This window comes from Strix uralensis, chromosome 23 (assembly GCF_047716275.1).
Source record: "Strix uralensis isolate ZFMK-TIS-50842 chromosome 23, bStrUra1, whole genome shotgun sequence".
In the NCBI taxonomy this organism is placed as follows: Eukaryota; Metazoa; Chordata; class Aves; order Strigiformes; family Strigidae; genus Strix; species Strix uralensis.
In genome coordinates, this window is record NC_133994.1 from 5954858 (window position 1) to 5974611 (window position 19754).

General features: G+C 43.6%; 1 protein-coding gene across 13 annotated transcripts in view; it reads left to right on the plus strand.

Moving 5' to 3' along the window:
* The window catches only part of DISP3 (dispatched RND transporter family member 3), a 149377-nt gene that overhangs the window by 61094 nt on the left and 68529 nt on the right, over window positions 1-19754 (plus strand). The window lies entirely within an intron of this gene.

Consider the following 19754-nt stretch of genomic DNA (forward strand, 5'->3'; position numbering starts at 1 on the left):
CACAAGTCCTTCATGGGTGATACTTCCTCCTGGACACAGTTGCTGTTGTGGGACAGAGCAGCTTTTCTTCCAGATTGTAGAAATTTTTCCAAAGTGCACATATCAAACTGGAGATGTATGCTCTGTGACACTACATCACTTTGAATCTGCTTAACTCAATTTAGATGAGTAGGATATGCATCTTCAGCTGAATTATTCCTCTTCAATAAATATGTTGCTGCAGTAATCAATTGGCACATAATTAACAAACAATAACTATCATATTAAATCTAAATGAAATGCAAATGCAATTCGGATTCATTTAGATTCCCAGTGATGAGTTCTTTTGCTTCCCCTTCAGCCATTGCTGCTCTTGAACAAGAGCTGCTGCACGGCTGTCTGTCACTAGATACAGTAATTGGCATGCTGCCTTCTAGGGCAGTGTTGAACCAATGTTTCATGCATGCCTTGTGCTTGCACAGCAAGTCACTATGGGCAAAGCTGGATCAATTCAGTCAGCAGCTGTAGGCCACAAGGCACAGTGCTTTTATTAACCCTCTAATCCTGATGCTTTCCTGTAGGGACACTTCAGACAGCACAGAGATCAAGGCCAGCCCTTTCTTTTCACTCCTTGCCACCAGCGCTGTAGCTTCTGTCTTTGCCCCAAACCATGGCTATTCTCAGCCTCTGCCTCAGTCTCTCTAATCAGTGCTTTGCTACCCCTCAGCACCTAGCTGGCGTGCAGCTGCAGCACTTGCCTAGACTGGAGCCGCAGCTGCCGTATCTGTGCTAACTGCTTGCCCTGTGAGCCCGCTGTCCCTTACTGCAGCTGCTCCCCTGCCTGCCTCCCCAGACTGGGCTTTCTGAAAATTGCTGCTCACTGAGCACGAGGGCGGATTAATGCCGTTCGGGGCTGGGAGCTGTTGTGTTGCTGGGAGCCCTGATGGATGGATGAGAGTAAACTAGAAACCCCAGCAACCTGGTGAAACAGGCTTTGCTAGCAATCAGATAATGTTGTCCTTCCTGATCAAATCTGAACTCAGGTTTTTACAACTGTGTACCACGGGGTAGGATTTTCAATTGGATGATCCAAATTAGAGACAACATCCAAATCACGGTTGTCCTAAATTGCCATGTAACTTTGGTACACAGTGCTCATAACACACAGTGTCAGCTGAGAAATGGTTGTGTTCAGTGGTGAATGAGCTGATCTTTACCTGGTGTCATCCAGAGCATTGGAGCAATGCTCCAGGCACTTGAGTTTGTTTCTGGCTTGGGCAGTAATCTGCTCTAATACCTTAAGTGGGTCGTTTAATCTCTCTGTGCTTTCATTTTCCTGTTTATAAAATGGTGATAATGATACACACTTTCTGCATAAAAAGCTTCAATATCTTTTGCTGAAAAGAGCTGTGCAAGACTAGATGTTTTCTTTAATATCCTCTAGTTTGATGTTTTGCTAAAATAAAAGACACTACAGATGACATGATTAGATACAAGTTTGATAAGTGTTGACAGATTGTTATTAGCAAGAAAGCCACTGGAAAGCATTCCTTGCAGATTTTGACCATCACAGGCAAATTCTTTCCTATAAATGTACCCCCCAAATCTTACTTGAGCGCAGGTTACCTTTTGACCCTGCTTACACTGAGAGAATTGATGACTGACAAAGAACTTAATTATTTAGGAGAGAAGCTGAAGATAGGAGTGGTATGCTGGTAATTGTGCTTCAGTTACACAGAGTAACAGAAAGACTTTGATGAGTGGTATTCCCGTTGACTTAAATGTGTCTCCAAAGAAGGCTACTCCTGTAAAACTAAATTGCCTCTGAACTTCTTTCAGAGCAGAGATATAATGACAGAAATACTTTAACATCTTTTAGAGAAGAAGTGCCAAACAAAATGGAAACTTCTGCCTTAAATTTTCAGACTAGGATCTCCAGGCTTTATTCACACAGCTTTTAGTTAAGTGATGGCTCAATTCCTGGCATCTTGCAGGTGCAAGGTAAAGCAGTCCCAGAGCACACATCAGATATTTCTCAATTCCTCATGCTGATTGAGGCCTCATTCTCAGCCCAGAGAAGCTGAATAGGAGTTTATCGTTGGCTTCAATGGAGCAGGGGCAAGCCCTTTACAGAAGGAGGCTTTGATTACTGTGCTGTGGTAGAAAGGGTCACTTACAGGGCCAGAATATTTCACTGGTGATGTGTCAGAAAGAAATGTGTGTATGCTTCTGACACAGAATACACAGAGCCCAGCATCCAGGAGCTACCAGATCCATTGTGCATAGGCTATGGTGGATATAAACTGGCAGTGGCCATTAATGTGCAGACTTACAGCTGCTGAAGATCTGGTCTAGGGTGATAAACTGAAAAAATATGTACTTTTGTCCTTTATGAGATGCTCTGTATTTGTAGGGAATCTAGCAACTGCCGAGATTGAACTGTGGCTTTTGAGAGGGTCTGTACAAAACTGAAGGAGTGATTTCATACCCTGTCATAGTGGTCCAGGCTCATTACTGAGCAGAATGTCATCTACTGCACGCCAAGAATGTTGTTTACATAAATTTTTTAAGAAATTTTAATCTCAACACTTTAATGCACTTGCAAGTCATAATGGGAGATGAAACTAGGAGGAAGCCACAGGGGACTCTGATGGGAAAAGAACTGGCTTATGCATTTAGAAATAGAATATTACTGCCAATGTAAAATGCAGTGGGCCAAATGCAGGGCCTGCCCGAAAGCATTAGAAAAATCCAGGGCTGCAAAAAGGTTATAAAACACGTTATTTGTTTTCCCCAGTCCTGCAGCTGTCTGCCACACTACTGAGTGGGAAACTGCTGAGGACTTCTGTAATGTATGTTGGTTGCCATATGAAGGTCTGTGTCCTTGCTCCTGGCCATACAGAAGTGGGTGTATTTTTCCATGTATGTGAGTAGAAAGAAAGAGGGAGAGATCCCCTTCTGTCCCTTTAATTTTGATGATGACACTCTGGAATATATCCCGCCAAGGGGAGCAGCCCCTGGACCCGTTTCCTTATTGCTTTTTACCTGCTTTCACTATTTTTTAGCAGGGTGAGATAGGTGCAACACAGTCTCACTCCCAGTGGTGACAGTTCACAACTGCTTTGCGCTGATATAAACTGGGATACAAGAACAAGGTGAAGAACAGACAAGGCCAGTACCTGGTAGGAATTTGCCCTATATCCTGGAAGTTCCCTGTACTGCAAACTCTTGCCCTGCTCTTCTTCAGGGATCAGGGCTGAGGGATGACTTGTGTTAAGTGAGCGAGCTGCTGTTTGGGAATCATCTCTATTACAGACCCATTAGATAGATGTTCCTGAAATAGCAGCAGATCAATTGATTCATAAGTAATTAATGCATTCCCCTCCCCTTGGGCAATTCAAAATCTATAGTTCAGGAATTAGATAACACAGCTCAGCTCCGTTCAGCTGAGAAAACATTGGCACTCGTGTTCCTCTCGGCCCTGCACATACTCCTGTGAGCACCATCTCTTCTGCTACAGAGACCTTCCCTTCTTGTGTTGGGAGCCCTGACAATTACCTTCTGTGTGAAATGGAGCATCTCCTTCTGTAGTTGCTGGAGAGTTCTGGTTTTAGCTGTTTAAAGGATGAATCACCTGCATGCCCCCCCAAATGCTGCAGCTGTCTCACCTTTTCCCTATTTGTCTGGTAATATCACTTTCAGTGTTGTTGTCTGCAGAGTGAAAGAGCAAGAGATGCTTCTGATCAACACCAGTGTCACTGAGATCAGAATCAGATCCCTTGCAATGTTACAACAAGAGCTTTGCAGAACTTTAGAAAGGGAACAATGTCTGGTGCATCCATCTATGGAGACTGGTGCACAGAGATGGGCTTGAGTTCTGCAGAGGTTTCTGTATCTCTCTTAGTGGAGCACCAGGACTCTACAGCTGTGTACCCAGGAACAACTTTTCCTATGCTATGTAACTTCTGACTTCAGAGTAGGAGAAAATAAGTCATTCTTTTGATTCCTGATCACAAACAACCTGTTCATGGCAGTGGTCCTTGTATGAGAACGGAGGAGCAGCAAAAACCAGCGAACCTGCAATGTGGCCAGCTGGGGGGCATGGTTCTTGGGAATTCCAGTGGTGTTCTCTGCTGTCAGGGACAGTTAGATTAAATGGAAACAAAGACCTTCAAAAACTTAGGCTGAGTTACTACAGCTTTCTAATCTTCTAATATCCTGCAGATGCTCTGATTCAAACTATCTGGGTATGCAGTAAGAAATGAGCAGTGGGCATGCTTGGACAGAAAGGAACCCAGCTCCTAATATTTCTGAGGCATACAGGAATATTATTATTTTTATTTATTATTTGCAGTCACTACAAACACTAATTAGCAGCCTCCCAGGGGAATCTGCTAGCTGTGCATCCTGCTGGGCTTGAAAGCTACTGCATTCATTTTGTGTTTAAGTTGATGTTTTAATTAAACTGCCCCCTAATTATCTTAACTAGCTTTTAAATAATAACTTTCCACTGAACCATTCACATCAGCTGCTAATTGACTCCCTTCTGTTTACGTAGATCTGGCTGGCTCAAACAAATGTGGCAATGGAATGGCAGGTAGGTTTGGGAAGGGACTATGCTCCCTTTCATACACCGTGCTTCTGCTGTGTTTGTCTTCACAATAATGAATCAGATTCCAGGGTGAAATGGAGCTGCCTATGCCAGCAAGTAGTTCACCGTTTATTCATGTGCTGTGTGTGATGAGGGTATATTATATGCTCATGTTTCCACAAGTTACTCCATCTTCAGGGCATCTAATCACTGGCCCAACGGCAAATTATTCTGTTTCTGAGTTCACCCAGTTTGGACTGATTCACGGTGCATAATTAATAGACCTTGACCTTGGCTGGGAGCAGGGTCAGTTCTTGGCACAGACAGTGGCATTAATAATGTATGCAGTGGCTGCTGCAAATTGTAGAGGTCACCACCACACAAGCTCAGTAGTTCAGGGGCTTGCTGTGTCTTGTACTCAGTAGGACTGGAAGAAGGAGCAGCATATCCAGAATTCCAGGCATCCCTCAGCATGCTGAAGTTCTGCCTCCCATGGGGCAGTATTTCCTGTGCTGGGAGAAGGCAAGTGTTGTCTGACTCTCTCCCATTGCAGCCTTTCCCCTGCAACCCACAACAACCTTTTGAGTGATGCTCTGTGGTGGCACTGCCCACCACTGACTCATACAGCTGGACTGAGAAGAACCTGAAGTGTGTACAGGACATCTGATGCACTGCTACAGCAAATGTGTCTTTGGTTGCTGGTGTGTGCTGGAGTTTGGGGGTGTCTGTGTTTAGGCAGGACTAGGTGTGTATGTGTGGGGTCACACACAGGAGCGTGCCTTTACGTGCACTGCAGGCGAGGCCTGTGGCCACATCTGCACGTGGCTGCACGCTTGTTAGCACATGGGGATCAGATTTGATTCAGAGCTCTGTAGTCAAGTGTTATTTAAATGTTCTCTGCTGGATTGCATTCCCAAGGTTCTGATCTATATATTACATCTTGTGCAGTTTGTCAGCCTGCTTCTTCTTGTTTTCCTGCTTTTGTTTAAAACTTCTACCACAAAACCAACAAAACATGGTGTGAAGAAAAGTGATAGCAGGTGAATGTATGTAATCCTTCACTACTTGTGTCACCAATGCAAAACCATCTTATGTGCCACCAGCTCCCATATGGAGATGTGTGCTAATTAGACTTTTATTACAACGTGTATTTGAAAACAATTAGAATTACAGTGCCAGCATGTGGCTAATTCAACCTCACGATGTTGATTCGGTTAAGTCAGCAACTGGAGACTTAGTCTGATTGCCAGAGTGCATGTGTGTGTGCATAGCCTTTGATCAGGTGCCACTGCAGCCACCTGCCAGCAGAGAGGGACACACATACTCTTCAGCACTCCTTAGCGTCATACAGGGTCCTGTCTAAATTTTGGGGGTATAAATGTCCCAGGGCCCTTGAACATTTATGTTGGGCCAGGAGAAAAAAGTATGCATGGTGGGCGACATGCCAGAGTTGGGTGGGCTGCATACAGTCTCTCCTTTACCTTAACATCAATCAATCTTCTTCTGAGAGCTATTAGGTCAGTATTTGCACCCATGTGCTCCAGGACCAGGCTGTTGGAATGCAGAGATCATTCAGCTAAGGGTGGAGCAGCACAGATCTCTGTCACATTTCTTTTGAGTCAAAATTCCAGAAGTGCTTTTAGAAGGGACAGCCACAGAGTCATTGATGTGCACTTGTTTCTGTGGTTTTCTATAGCTTTATGGAATGAGACAGAACTGAGACCACCAATTTAACGTGTCTGACCTGAGGGCATCCGCAAACCTTGGGGCAGTGACCACTGCTGGCTGACTAGAACCATTACCTGAAAGAGAAAGGCTTTCCCTTCATTGCTATTCCCCTGATTCATCTGGCATTGCTCCAAAGATCTCTGTTGCCAGAGGATGCTGAGCAGAACATATTCTTGGAGATAAGTGATTCTTCCCCCTTGAGGAATTTGCATTCAGCAATCCTCATCTTATTAATTTCCATGTCACAAGGCAAAATAAAGGCCTTCATCTTCTAAATTTCCAAACTGCAGAATTTTGCCTGCCATATAGGAGAGGCCTTCTTTTGCCACCATCACCATCTGTTTCCAAATAGACTGTCAGGAAATCAGGTTTGGTTTAACGGAGACTTGCTGTTTGTCTGTAAATCCTTTTCCCTTTGTAAAGGCAGCACTATTTCACGTCATAATCGTGACAGGTTTAACCTCTGCAGCTGTACTTTCATGCTTTACATCCTGTATGTGGTTTTTCTAACCTGTGGTTGTTAAATCCAGAGCTCTGGAAAAGGGGGAAGAGGAAGAAAAAAGCCACGTGTTTTGCAGGGAATGGCTACTACTTATGTGCATGGTCTCCCCAGCCTCCTCCTTTGAATGCATTAACAGGTGCCTTCTTTGGCAGCCTTTGTCTAGCTTCCAGTCTCTGCCTGGATTAATGCAGTGGTAACACAGGTTTTAAGCACCATGCATGCACATCAATAGCTGTAATTGTCAGTTAAATTTTGCTACTGGAATAAAGACCCTTGAAGGTATAAAAAACTAAAGCTGGAGATAAGAAGCTGTTTCATATTGACCTTCATTGCAGACACTGGAAGAAGAACATAGGTTTTTGCCATCTGAGTAAAACCTTTATGCACCAAAAAGGACAAAAAAGCAGACAGAGATACAGAGACTGATGGATGAACAGGAGGACAGTGGGGAGGATGCATAGAAAATAGAGCGGTGAAAGGGATGCTTTCCTGTGATTTCAATTCTATATTAATAGACATTAAGTTGCTTCCACTAAGGGCACCTTCATAATTCCAGAGCAGTGCAGATGTGAGCACAATGGCCCTTCAGCATTTTGCTGGCACCTAAGGGGAGCTTGTGGGGCTTGTTTAACAACACACACAAATGTCTGATGAGAGAACTACCAATTTTTTCATGCAGGCAAGAAAATGAATGGGATGAGGTTTGTTCCTCCTTTGTGCATCTTCAACAGAGCACGGTGAGGCATGTCTTTTTTGACAGGATCTTTTTGTCAAGAATATGAGGAAACCTGAAGCTTTGATCTGCCCAGTGCTCGCCCTGGTGAACTGTCCTTACTGATCTCAATATGCAGAATATAGCCCAGAGTTAGCAGAGTTGAGAACTAGGGTAAATTCTTTTACTTTGAGTCAGTAAATCAAGACTCAAGCAGACATTTTCCACTGAAATTACTGAACATTTTGGCACCAGATTCAGTAGAATCAGAGTTTCACCTTAGCAGGCACACTTTAAGCTAACCACAGGCTCTTGAACTCTGTGCAGCAATGTCTGGCTGAAATGCTACACACTGTCCTATGCACACTAGATTACTGCAGGATTTTTAGAGCTGATAGCATCTCAGAATAGTCCAGAAGACCAAACCCTCTTCTTTTTTATCAAAATGCAACCTCATTATTTTCCAGTATTTGTGTCAGTGGATTTGAAAGTGCAATGTGAGTTACATTGCACCATCAGTTGGACCCCATGATTTATTTCCTTCCCTAAACTCACTGTACCTGTCTATTTTAACTCTCGCTATGGCTGGAAGCCAGAACATGCTGAGAGCTTCATTCTTCTTAACCAAAACCTCACATTTTCCTTCCTTTCTGAGGGAGGCCAAAAGAACTGAATTATATTCTTCAGCTTCCTTACCTTTATTTAAGACAAGCTGTGCTCATTTTCTCTGTTAATCAGTTTGAGCTATTAACACCACAACACAGAAACAGAATCACAGAATCGTCTAGGTTGGAAAAGACCTTGAAGATCATCTAGTCCAACCATTAACCTAACATTGACAGTTCCCAACTACACCATATCTCTAAGCGCTATGTCGACCCTACTCTTAAACACCTCCAGGGATGGGGACTCCACCACCTCCCTGGGCAGCCCATTCCAACGCTTAACAACCCGTTCTGTAAAGAAATGCTTCCTAATATCTAGTCTAAACCTTCCCTGGCGCAACTTGAGGTCATTACCTCTTGTCCTATCACTTATTACTTGGTTAAAGAGACTCATCCCCCCTCTCTGCACCCTCCTTTCAGGGAGTTGTAGAGGGCCATGAGGTCTCCCCTCAGCCTCCTCTTCTCCACACTAAACCCCCCCAGGTCCCTCAGCCGCTCCCCATCAGACCTGTGCTCCAGACCCTGCACCAGCTCCGTTGCCCTTCTCTGGACACGCTCGAGTCATTCAATGGCCTTTTTGGAGTGAGGGGCCCAAAACTGAACCCACTCATCGAGGGGCGGCCTCACCAGTGCCGAGTACAGGATCACTTCCCTGTCCCTGCTGGCCACGCTATTTCTGATGCAAACCAGGATACCATTGGCCTTCTTGGCCACCTGGGCACACTGCTGGCTCATGTTCAGCGGCTGTCAATCAACACCCCCAGGTCCCTCTCTGATTGGCAGCTTTCAGCCACTCCTCCCCAAGCCTGTAGCGCTGCTGGGGGTTGTTGTGGCTGAAACAATGAGACTTTATGCCTGGACAGGAGTCAGATTAATGAGTACGCTGGAGCTATAACACAAATGAACTTTGCTGTGAACACAAATCTTGTGAGAGCTCATGTGAGTGCCAGGTGTTATCTAGTGCTTTGCCATCCTGGAATGATGGAGGTACAGAAGGCTTGCTGGATTTTGCTGTAATGGAGAAACGGGTCTTTGGGGATAGTTTGATCCCTTTACAGCTTTAATGTTAGCAGAACTTACTCATTTTGGCCTGTCTGTTACACCCACTGTAAAACTGAGCTTCACCATTAAAACGTTGTAACTGAAAAAACTGGAGAAAGGAAAAGATTGAATTTTCTTGGTTACATAATTTTCTTTTAAAACAAACAAACCATTTTCCAGCTGACAGGATTTATGTGGCTACTTAATCTGGAGCCAATCATAATCTCTAAAAATGCAGCTTCCTAGTAGCCAGCTTGCTGTAATACCAAAAGTTTATAGAATTGATGCAGCCAATCTGGGACCCTCAGAGAATCATATCACCCCAGTTCCTTCTGCTGAGAGAAGCAGCTTGCTTCTTTTTATGATGTTCTCCCACCCTTTCAGCTTCCCTTGATTACTGTTTTCTTGAAATTAGCTCCTTAAAATTCTTATAGCCAATCTCCTAGACCTCCCAGCTGACACATCTATCTTATACTGCTGTTCTCCTCCTTCATAAGAATTCACACAGAGCATGTGAAGCACTTCACATTTTGTTTGCTAATAAAGACCATGGAGGGATGTTAAACGAATAGAAACCACCTTACAAGAAGATGGGTTGAAAAAGATTATGTCGCCATATCCTTTCTTTGATTCATAAGCTCAACTCCCAGTCTGGCAGTGGTTTAAAGCTTGATGTTCCTAAGAAAAACAAGAAATAGAGGTGGAACTAGAAGGCACTGCGGTTTAATGGTGAAAGCACCAGCTGCCAATTTTGCCATCAGCTCAGTTCTGTGGCTTCAATGTCTTTATGTGTTTTTATTTCCCTGTGTGTGAAAAAACAATGTCATATTGCATTTTCTTTCCTTCTCTTGTGATAATCCCCCCTCCAAGGTATTTCTGGTATTTTATTCAGTGCACTTTAGTAAATCTGTAGAATGCAGACCTGCTTTAAAACTTGAACTACTGTGGAGATGATTGGGTAATGTCTTGCAATTTGTTTATCTTTTATTTAGGACTCCAGGGTGAAGCATCTGGAAACCATTCCCTCTGCCATGCTCTTGTCTCTTCATTCAGTTTATTAATTAAATATTTCTTTCTTTACTTCATTATTTCAGATTTTTAGTTGCCTCTCACATCTAGAGGAACTGAGAGAAATATTTTATTCATTGCCTCCTGCATATGCTGTTTCCTGGGGAATTCCTCCTGAAAATGCTGGGCTTCTTTGGTGCTTTGTTGAGTTGCCATTTCTGAGGAGTTTTATATTTACTCAATTAGGCAAAGGTGATTATTTATTCAACCAGAAGAAAAAAAATCATAAGCAGCTGGGAAGCTTTATTTGTACTTGTGTTTTTCTCCTCAAATCTGCAGTTTGTTAAAACCCGCTGTATGAGTATTTAACAATCATTTTTTCCCTCATGCATGCCTATTTATGAGAGGAAAAATAGACACTGATTGCATGGTGTAGCTGATTAGTTAAACAAATGCTCTGCAAGCCTCAGCCATACTGGAGCTTTCTGTATTGACCCCATATACTATTTCTCTGCACATAACAAATACCAGCGTGGTCTATATTCACACTTGGCATAAACTGGCATAGCAAGTGCTGCTGATTTATGCCACCTAAAGACGTATTTACCCTTCTAGTAATGATGGATTTCATCAAAACTCCTGCTGCCACTAGCAGAGCAGATTGTAATGAGAACAGGATGGGCTGGGATCAATAGCATTTTGATTTCCTTAGGTCTGCAGTCCTGTAGCAAGCACTTTTTTTTCATTATGATTCTTTCAGAACCATGGCCGGCAGCCAGAGTGGTTCCATGCACTGCACTGAGCTCTCTGAGGTATTAAGTTGTGTCTCTTGGTTACTGACAACAGCATGTGAGTCTCTGGTGGGAATGTATAAATTCACTGCAGGCCTGAAAAATGGAGAAATGGCTCCCCAAATACATTTTCCTAATCCAGAAATGCAGTAGAGTCCAAAGCAATAAAAGAAAACAGATTCTGCCTTGTTCTAACAAAGTTTTGCCTTCCCCGTATCTCTGGGGATCTGGTGTTCTCATTATCACTAATGTGGTGGTAGCAGTCACAGAGTGACTGAATGCATAGGAGATACTCATTTATTCTTACAGGTGAGACAAATATGGAGAGAGCAGGCAGGGGGAGTTGGCAGGGAGGATGCAATACTGCCATCTGCAACTGCTGCAGCTTGAAGACACATCTTTAGAAGATGTTCCCAAGACACAATTAAGAAGATAATTAGATAATCCTGTGAGAAAGTATATTGTTGGCAAGGAGCTGAAGAAGTACTATACTGCTGTCCATGGCAGGGAGTAGGCATGAAAACTATCTCTTCTTCTTTCCACCATTGCGACGATTCATAAAGTCTAGCCCCAATTCTGTAGAAGTCCAAACAGAACTAAACTAATGAGAAGTGTGTTGGTGAAAGAGCTATTAATCCAATGGACTTTGGGCAGGACAACGGGTTTTTCTAATCTGAAGTCTTGGATTGACATCTTATCACAGTGAACCTAGCATTTGCATCTTTTGTTTAGCTTTTCTAGATAACAGTAGCAGATGGGATGCGGTGGGGATGCAGCCACAGAAAGATGCAATGGGATGGATGTAAGCATAGGTGAGCCACACACACCCAGGACACCTGGAAAGTGTGTGCAGCCCATGCTGAAATTTATCCTTCTGTGCTACTACGTGCTTGTCTGAAGCTGGCTGAGATACTCACACTGCAGGCAGACTCCAGTTCCATGGCAGGTGAAGGTAACAGGATAAATTAGTTGCTAATACTCTACAGGATAAGGAAATGTGAAATTCTACAATGATCACATCCAACTGGAATAATATCAAGGCATAGGCAGGACTGTTTGCATTTTCTGGGTTGCTTTTTTGTCAGGGGACCTCAACACTGAATTGTGTAGCAATTATGGATGTAATAACTTGACAATGTTAAATATCATTAATGTCTGATCTAAGGGAACTTGCAAATGACCATGTAGTTACACAGTGTTTGCAGCATAAATAGCAATTAACGTTGTAGCTGTAGCTGTTTGTACTTGGTAGATTATATCAGGGAATCACACAGAGTGGGAAGGAGTGTCAAATGATCTAACACAGGAGAAAAGGGTGGTAATATGAAACTGATAATTAAGGAAAATCTTGGTCTTCCCTATGATACATCTGCTAAAGCAATAGGGATGCTCAGGAGTCATATGCAGAAACCTGAAAAGCAGTATTTATGTGTCTGTATCTACATCCATCCATCTGTGCCTACCAAATTAGGCAAGGTAAAGGAACTACTCTGGCAGTTAGCTCAAGGAATTTTGCTTTAGCTTAAGCTGCAGAGGCTGTATTCTTGGAGGTAAAGGCTTGGGACTCTGGATTTTGCTCTCAGTGATTTATACAGTAATTGTCTGCAGTATGTAGCACATACATTTATTTCAACAGGAAGCTGGAACATGCTCCAGTGCAAAGATACTTCTGGACTCCCTGCAGAGCCCACACTGAAGGCCGGTGAGTGTCTGTCACAGTCACAAGCTGCAGTGCTCTGAGAGCACCAAGATGATACTCCAGCTCATCAATTTCAGAAGAGTTTGTACCTCTGACTGATGCTTCTACTAGATGTTTGTCACTCTCATGGAAAGGAGAGAAAGCAGCCAGTTAGCCAGGGTTTGCTTCACAAGGAAGCTTGGGAAGAAGAGTTTGTATTTCATTGTAGGCAGAAATTGCTGATGCTGTTTCTTTCCCCTTCCCTTGGCTATAAATGTGACCAGGAGAGAGGGACGGAGAGAACAAGGAAAAAGAACTGATAAAATGCTGTACTCATCTTTGGTCAATAAACCTATTTCTAATTAGGAGCTACAGCAGCAGCAGGTGCACAGTGCATGTTCTGCTGCAGGGTAATCATCCTAACGGTAAGATACCAAATTCTAATAATATTTGCATCAGCATGAATCTGAAGTAATCCCAGTGAAATCATGGCATTTATCTTACATTTGTACCAGTATCAAAGAAAGCAAAATCTGTCTGATTTATGTCAAAGACCTTCTTTACCGTAATGACTAAAACAGCCCTGCATTGCAGCTTCCCTTTCTGCAGGCTCAAGGATGCCCTTCTTCTCTTTAGTGCAGGGTTTGGGGATTTCATTTCTTGGCCCAGTGGTAAACACTCCTTCCCTTCAGAGATGGTGGCCACTTTCCTCATTGGAATTCTTGATTTTATGTTCAGTCCTAGTATATGTAGGAGTAACTCCATTACAAGTGTTGGAGGCAACATCTTTTATGCCTGGCCTCGTATCCCCATTTCCTATTGGGGACAGTAGCAATCAGGCATTTGTATTTGAAAGAAAGAAGTTGTAAAAGGAGTAAACAAGTAGAAGCGTGGAGGAAGGGTTGCAACTTGTATGGTAGAGGCAGGAAGAAGAAGAGAGGAGAGACGCAGTGGAAAATTGAAGTGACAGGGGTGGGGCATTAGGTGATGCAGATGAGCATCTGGAATTCTTCCAAATCACATCAGAAGAGGCCTTGTCCCAGAACTCCCACCTCAATGACTGTTGCATTAAAAATCTGTCTAGCAAATCAATCTCAAGTGAAAACCAGCAGCAAAAGGCATGTTGTAGGGTGAAGTCAAAAGACCTAGGTGAATAGATGTGAATATCAAATGTACATAAGAACTGGCAAAAGGCTTCAAATGTGGTGACTAGGACATGAGCATGGGAGAGCAGTACAAGGGAGAGCAGCACAGGAAACACTGCACTCTCTAGATGTGTCAGTCTCAGAGAGGTGACAGCTGTCAAGGCAGATGACGGCCTGACGGATTGTCACCTGCACTGACAGACAAATGAGCTCTGCTTATTATGGAAGACTTTATTTTAATGATGTGCGCTTTTTTTTCCTGTTTTCCAGAATCAGAGAGAGTTGGTCTAAATTCTGATCTCTGTTAGATGCCGTTAGTGGTTTCTACTGAAATCAAAAAGCCTTTTACATCTCATCGGAAGCATGATTTAGTTCTAGCTCCATTGGTCTCACTGGAGTTGGTCTTCTCTGAGTGGAGTCGGAAGGATTCTAACACAAATGCATGCAAGACGAGGGGATGCTCATAAAACCTGGGGATGGCACTCTGATGTGGCCTCAAGTTAATGTAACCTAGCAGCTTGGAGAATCCATTAAATTTTTCTTCTTTTTTCTCCTTTCTCCTCCATGGAGTTGGGAAGAGGTTGAACTGCAATGCTAACCACTAATTCAGAAGACATTATCTACAACTCTGCTTTATTAAACGATTCAGTTCTGCACAAGGATTAAAAAAATCTCCCTGCCAAAACATGCCTGTTCCGCTCAGTGTGTTGGCTGACAGGCAAGAGCAAGCAGCCTTGGAAAAGCATTGTTCATCATCAGACAGGCCAGGCAGCGAGACACCGCCTATCCCCAGCAATTTCTGGAGCAGATTGTCGGGACATCAGTGTTTTGTTGACGCTGTTGCGTCTTTTTCCCTACCAGAGAAGTGATAGCAAGGGAGGGCCTTGTGATTGTTTAGTTCTGTCATAGCTAGGAAGGGAGCGGGGCCATACTTCATTCTTGTATTATTATTATGAGCTCACTCAGTTTGTTCTTCCTGTATGTTCCTTTGTTTTGTGTGTGAAGTTAGCCCTCTAGAACTACCAGCAAACATTTCTGCACCCTTGCAGAGTCAGTTCACTGTGCGTAGCCCCTTAACTAGGTCTTGACTCTCGTCCTGGAAAGATGTTCTGTAGCAGGAAGGACTTGAGGTTTATACCTGACCTGCCATTCTGTGTTTAGCCCTTGCCTTCTCTGCGAGCATCTGCAGATGCTATCTGCAGCTGTGATTCCACAATCATTGTACAAGATCAATACAATCCCAGTTCTTCTGGCAGGATAAATTGGATTTTTGCACTCTGTTACACATGGCTGCATTTCTGTTGGATTAGCCCATGCACGTAGATCAGACTTCAGGCCATTTTCACTTTTATGTCAGCTTACATGCTGCCTGTGGGAGGACAAGCAATACGGCAGACAGATAATGCACACGTTGCTTGGCAATGTGATGTTTTGTCCAGGACTGTCCTCCCAGCTGGGGAGAGTACAGAGTTTGAACAGAAGGGACATTGTGGAAGATACCTGGAAAGGGAGTGGGAGACTGGCTAAGTTGAAAAAAGAATGGCAGAATGAACTAGAGACAGAAAAGCAAACAGGACCTAATCCTGTATTGTACTGAGTTCCCTTTAAGAAGCATAAAATGCCCTCACCTCCCAGTGACTGCAGAAAAGGTGGCTTTTACTGAGTATTTATATCACTTTGTTATTATTCTCACTCCAGAGTTACAGACAAGATTAGGATGGAGGCGGGGAATGCTTAGTACCATGCTGGATCTGACCCATGGTGAAAGAGAACAATAAGGGCACAGCTCAGGGGTTGCAAAAGAGCCAGAGACTGGGGACAGGCAGGAAATCTACTCTACCATTTATCACTCCTGCTCCATGGCCTCTTACCAAACATCAACAAACACCCCTTGCACTCTCCGAAGAGCAGGAAACCATTTTACAGGAGGGGAAACAGAGGCGGGGAGAAAGGAAAGCTCCGTTTTCCAAACGAGGCTATCCGTTTTGGATGACTCTGTTTCCTCCTAAGACATGCGCCAGGTTTATGTGAGATCCAGCATATCGCCAGAAGAGAGACAGAAACAGAACCCAGAAAACCAGATTGCCTGAACAGGGCGTGCAGTGTCACATCCCAAAGCAGCTGAAGGTACAATCCCTCCATCAAAGGCAGAGAGGAATTTGCAGCTGGGGTGCAAGCTGAAATAGTTAATAGAAGAAAATATTCACCTAACGCTTAATTATTTAGAACCAGAGTTAATTTTGCAGTTCCTCTGGCAGGTTTCTCTGGTTATTAGGGCACGGGCTATGAGTCTTTCCCAGCAATCCAGCTATCGATCAATCTCTCTGAAGGCTAATGTGTCACTGAGAGGTTGGAGATAGCTGTCTCAGGGCAGAAGCTGAGCAAGGTAGAATTTATCCGTGCTCTTAAACTTTACTTTTCCTTCTTTCCGCCCCCTCCTCTCAGAGAGATGATAAAAATAAAGACACATAAACTCAAAAAGAAAGAATAATGGCTTCATCCTGCTGAGGGACTATATTTTGAGATTTTGGCTAGCTTTCATCATAAGTGCTGCTGACTTGAAGAAATTCTTTTGATCATCTAAACCTTGGCTGGAGCAAATTGCCAAATCCCATTAGATTCCTTGGGATTTACAACATATGCTGAATGAAAGATTTATCTGTGGCCCACCAGGCCTGCTTGGCCATTCAGAGCTCTGCTGTCCCCAGAGGCATAGGGCAGCATTGGAGGAATCATCTTTAACTGCTCATCTATTGTGCAAAGGTCTGAGAAAGTGGAGAGGTCACCTGATCCTGCCCAGGGCACAAGGATAATTTCTAATGAAAGGAGGTCCTCAACAGGGACACTCCAGCTTCCCTGGGAGAGGAGCGATCTTTTTGTGCGGACCCGGACCTGGAGGGACAGAGTAGCAGTGTGTAGGAAAAAGGAATTAATTCTGGGCAACACTCTGCACGATTTGTTTGCATTAGCTCTCTACTTTCTTGCTTTCTCCTCCTGTCCACACTTTTAACATCACACAAAGGTTTGGGAGTACTGGGAATAGCTTGTATGTTATTAATGCTTGTAACCAGTGGCCAGGCTAACCGAGCCATTAGAAAGTCAGCTCCATTTCATGCCCTCTTTCCACTTTCTCTGGCTTGACTTTTCTGCTCTATTTGTCTGAAACGAACAAAGATGAAGTGAAATGACTTACAGCCTCTCCCTGTTTTCCATGCTCAAGACCTAGAGGGAGAGTAGAGTGTTACTGTGTCTGGCTCAATTTGTAGCTCTACTGCAACGCAGCCTTTCCCCAGCAAGTGCTAGCATGCACAGAATCCTTCTCTTCCATTCAAAACCTAATTTGCATGCACCACCCCCTTTCTTTCTGCTCTTACTGTCCCTGTGCTCTGCACACTTTTCTTCCACAGGCTCAACTCTGCCAGATGTTGAATGTTCCCTGAGAATTCCAGCAGTGCACAAGACTACACCAGGAGTCCATATGTGCTAAGTGAACTAATACTTATGTGCTTCCTCTCTCAAAGCCAGAGGGATCTTGGGGACTCAGTGGGATCCTTGCTCAGACTCCAGGGAATAAGCAAAGAGGCTACAAGGAGAAAACAACAGTGGCATTCAATTTGATGAGGCTTTTTCCTCTGGGATCTGGCTGTAGCTTGCATTGCAATTGTAAGGTAGACACACAACATCCACAACCCCCACTGGGATGCAATATTATAGCATTGCTGCTGTTGAGGCTTCTGCCTTGCCATGCTGTGTGAAGAAGTTGCCTGGAGTCAGCCAGCAGTGGGAAGCCACCACACACTGGGGTTGCATGAAGAACACCCACCAAGCATGTCTTCTTGTGCTCTTTGCTGGTTGAGAAATTGTTCTGGCTCTAAGTTTTAATCCTTTCCATATAGAAGCTTCCAACTGGTACAGCTCATTCTTCCTGCTTAGCTAAATGTGTTTTCAAACACTAGCCTGAAACTTAGCGGATGGTAATTACACTTTGACATTAATATTTAAACCACAAACACAGTTAGCTCTCTAATACCATCCCCAAAGGCTACTGCTCATTTAAGTTTCATCCTTATGAGACTTAATTATTGTCAGGGATGAATCCTAAAAGGCAAGAAATATTACAGCTCAAAGACTAAACATTCCCTTGATTATTAGAGCTACAGGATTTGGGCACAGAGTATGGAAAGGACCTTGGCTATGGTGGTAACATTTATACTGCTACTAAAAATCCCATGAGTTTATAAATCTTAAAGCCTGATTTTAAATGGCTGCTGAGATTTCTTTGTACTTACAATTATACAGAGAACACAGCGTTCAGTTAGTTTAGCCAAAGAATATCTTTGCAAGACTTAGATGTCATTACCTGTTGTACAGATGGAGAAACAGCAGTGTTTTTGAGGGCCTGACCCAAGGCAGCATCAGAACTCTGTAATCTTGGCCTTCCCCTCTCTGGAATAAGTAGCTGAGGTGGCAAGAGTAGCAAGTGTCTGATGTTTCAAGACTGTCGCTTTAACTATTCTTCGAGCTATTTTTCCAACATAATGTCTTTATAGACCTTTTATAAGAAAGAACCCCGGGATCACACATTTTCAAATCAGTTTGTGCAGCTGCAGTTAAGTTCCCAGGATATGAAGAGCTAGCCAGCCATTTTAGATGCTTTTTGGCATTCTGAAACACACTTTATTGTTTGCAATACAATAGGGCAATCTGTTACAGAAACACCAGTAAAAAAGTTAGATTTTCTGCTGGTGTAACTCCAGAAGCATCAAGAGACTGAGCTGTGAAGGGAGTTTGGCTAAACACCACTGATGTGATCCTCAGACAAAAATGAGTCTGTGCAGTTACTCTCTCAATGTCTCATGTCTCTGAGATAACAGCTGCACACTGGGTCAGAGAACAGTGAGCTGGAGCATGGAGGAAGAGCTCCTCATGTGTCCCTACGTCGACAGGCATCCCCGATAGATGCCACCCAGCAGTAGGATGCCAACCGTTCTTGAGGAGACAGGCTGCTCAATAAAAGCGCGTGCTCCCAGGGTTGTCATAGGGGATGTATGAACTCAACCAAGTTCTGCCCTGAAAACCAGATAGGGTCAGAGGATTTTCTCAAGCAACAGTCAATATTGTTGTCCTTAGCAGGTTTCAGATGAATTCTTGAATCAGAGTCAAATCAGGCACGGGTTATAGATCTATGACATATTTATAACATAACAATTCTGCAGTTAGTCATTCTTCTCTGTCATGCTGCGTTAAAGGAGGAGTCAGTGTGGTTAGACCAGTTCATGGCTGGAGTGGATCAGGATCAGGGCATGTGTACAGAGGTGGATCTCCCCATTTCTGTTTTGACTGCCAACAGATAATTAACTGAGATCACCACTTTCACCTGGCTTAGCAATAGCAGTTGTAAAATGGCTTGTTTCCAGTCTTCTGAAGCAAAATCATGAATTCCCAGAGGTCTGATTAGAACTGAAGCCAGGTTTAAATTTGCCACCTTCTGTTTGGAATTGGGTCTTGGACAATGTTGCACTGGACCCAAGCTTACTCCAAAATTTTGCAAGTCTTGGCAAGCCTCTAGCTCAGCCTGGGATGAATTTCAAACCTGAGGCTGTACCCCAAGGTATGTGAACTTTCCTATATTGAGATGTCATTATTTACATTTTCCGTGATTCTAATAAAAATCACAGCTAGAAAGCTGAATTTTGTTTTTCCTCCTACCTCACTCCCTCTTTCTCTCAGCTTCTATGCTGTGCTGGCTACTTAGTGATAAGTAATGTGGTGGGAAACCCAGACCTCAAGGAAGAAGAGAAATCTTTTGACATGTATCTTTAGATTAATTGCTGGTTTCTTTAACAGTCTCAAAGTCTTTAATGAAGGTTGGTGCAGAGTCAACCACCTGTGTCCAAGGAAAGGCAAGTCTGCT